We start from the raw sequence: 2,508 nt of genomic DNA, 5'->3' as shown, positions 1-2,508 counted from the left end.
TTACTTCCGGTGAAGACTTGGTCATCTGGGTCCGACCAGTTTTCTGGTTTTTACCAGTTATTGGCCCTTTTTACTGATTAAGACTGGTTCAAACCCATTTTTAACAGTACAGACTGGTTCAAACTGGTTTTGACCCGTTTATACCGATTATCCGGTTCCAACTTGGTCATTCAGGGTCTGACCAGTTTTCTGGTATTTGGCCATTTTTACCAGTTTCCACCAGTTCAAACCCATTTTTAATGGTACAGATCAGTTCAAACCGGTTTTGACCCATTCATACCTATTACTTCCGATTCCTACTTGGTCATTCCGGATCTGTCCAGTTTTCTGGTTTGGGGCCATTTTACCGATTTTGACCAGTTCAAACCGGTTTTTACCGGTTCAGAGTGGTTCAAACCAGTTTTGACCGTTCAGAGCGGTTCAAACTGGTTTTGACCCGTTCATGCCAATTACTTCTGATTCCGACTTGGTTATTTCGGCTCTGACTGGTTTTGTGGTTTTAACCAGTTTTAGGCCATTTTTACCGGTTTCGACTGGTTTACCGGATTTTACCTGTTCGGAGTGGTTCAATGTGGTTTTGACCCGTTCATGCCAATTTCTCCTGGTTCAGATTTGGTCATCCCGGCTCTGACCAGTTTTCCAGTTTTAGGCCATTTTCCCAGTTTCGACTGGTTCGAACCAGTTTTTACCGGTTCAGAGTGGTTCAAACAGGTTTTGACCCATTCATGCCAATTCCTTCCGGTTCAGACTTGGTCATTCTGGCTCTGACCAGTTTTCCCGTTTTTACCGGTTTTAGGCCATTTTTACCAGTTTCTACCATTTTACCGGTTTTTTACTGGTTCAGAGCAGCTCAAACCAGTTTTGACCCTTTCATGCTGATTTCATCTGGTTCAGACTTCGTCATCCCGGCTCTGACTGGTTTTCTGGTTTTTACCGGTTTTAGGCCATTTTTTTACCAGTTTTGGCCGGTTTACCAGATTTTACCGGTTCAGAGCGGTTCAATCCGGTTTTGACCCGTTCTTGCCTATCTCTTCTGGTTCTGACTTGGTCATCCCGGCTCAGAATGGTTTTCCAGTTTTTATCAGTTTTAGGCCATTTTTACTGGTTTCAACCATTTTACCGGTTTATACCGGTTCAGAGCGGTTCAAACCGGTTTTGACCTGCTCATGCGGAGTTCGTCCGGTTCAAACTTGGTCATCCCAGCTCTGACTGGTTCTTTACTTTTTACCGGTTCCGACTTGGTCATTCTGGGTCTGACTGGTTTTGTGTTTTTTACCAGGTTTTGGCCATTTTTACCGGTTTTGACCAGTTCACCCGTTTTTACTGGTACAGAGCAGTTCAAACCGGTTTTGACCCATACATGATGATGACTTCCGATTCTGACCTGGTTATTCTGGGTCTGACCAGTTTTCTGGTTTTTACCAGTTTGGCCATTTTTACCAGTTCAGACCTGTTCAAACCAGTTTTGACCCATTCATGCTGATTATTTCTGATTCTGACTTGGTTATTATGGGTCTGACTGGTTTTCCGGTTTTTGGTCATTTTTACCAGATTGGACAGTCCAAACCGGTTTTTCCGTACAGAGTGGTTCAAACTGGTTTTGACCCGTTCAGGCCTATTACTTTCAGTACAGACTTAGTCATCCAGGTCTGACCGGTTTTCCGGTTTTTACCTGTTTTTGGCCATTATTACCGGTTTCGACTGGTTCAAAGCTGTTTTTACTGGTTCAGAGCGGTTCAAGCCAGTTTTGACCACTTTTTGAAGATTACTTCCGGTGCAGACTCAGTCATTGCGGGTCTGAGCGATTTTCCAGTTTTTTCCAGTTATTGGCCATTTTTATTGGTTTCAACAGGTTCAAACTGGTTTGTACTGGTTCAGAGCGGTTCAAACCAGTTTTGACCCATTCATGCGGATTACTTCTGGGTCCAACTTGGTCATTCCGGGTCTGACCGGTTTTCCAGTTTTGGGCCTTATTTTTTTTTTTTTACAAGATTTGACAGTTCAAACTGGTTTTTACCATTCAGAGCGGTTCAAACCGTTTATGACCCGTTCATGCCGATTACTTCCGGTGCAGACTTGGTCATCCAGGTCTGACCGGTTTTCTGGTTTTTACTGGTTATTGGCCATTTTACTGGTTTTGACTGGTTCAAACCGGTTTTTACCAGTTCAGAGAGGTTCAAACCATTTTTGACCCATTCATGCTGATTACTTCTGGTGCAGATTGGTCATTCTGGGTCTGACCTGTTTTGTGGTTTTTACAGTCTTTGGCCATTTTTACCTGTTCAGAGTGGTTCAAACCAGTTTTGACCCGTTAATGCCAATTACTTCTGGTTCCAACTTGGTCATTATGGGTCTGACCGGTTTTCCAGTTTTTGGCCATTTTTACCGGATTGGATGGTCCAAACCGCTTTTTACCGTTCAGAGCGGTTCAAACCAGTTTTGACCCGTTCATGCCGATTTCTTCCGGTTAAGACTTGGTCATCCTGGCTCTGACTGGTTTTCTGGTTT

Source organism: Jaculus jaculus, chromosome 20 (assembly GCF_020740685.1).
Source record: "Jaculus jaculus isolate mJacJac1 chromosome 20, mJacJac1.mat.Y.cur, whole genome shotgun sequence".
In the NCBI taxonomy this organism is placed as follows: domain Eukaryota; kingdom Metazoa; phylum Chordata; class Mammalia; order Rodentia; family Dipodidae; genus Jaculus; species Jaculus jaculus.
Note: the sequence above shows the minus strand (reverse complement) of the source record.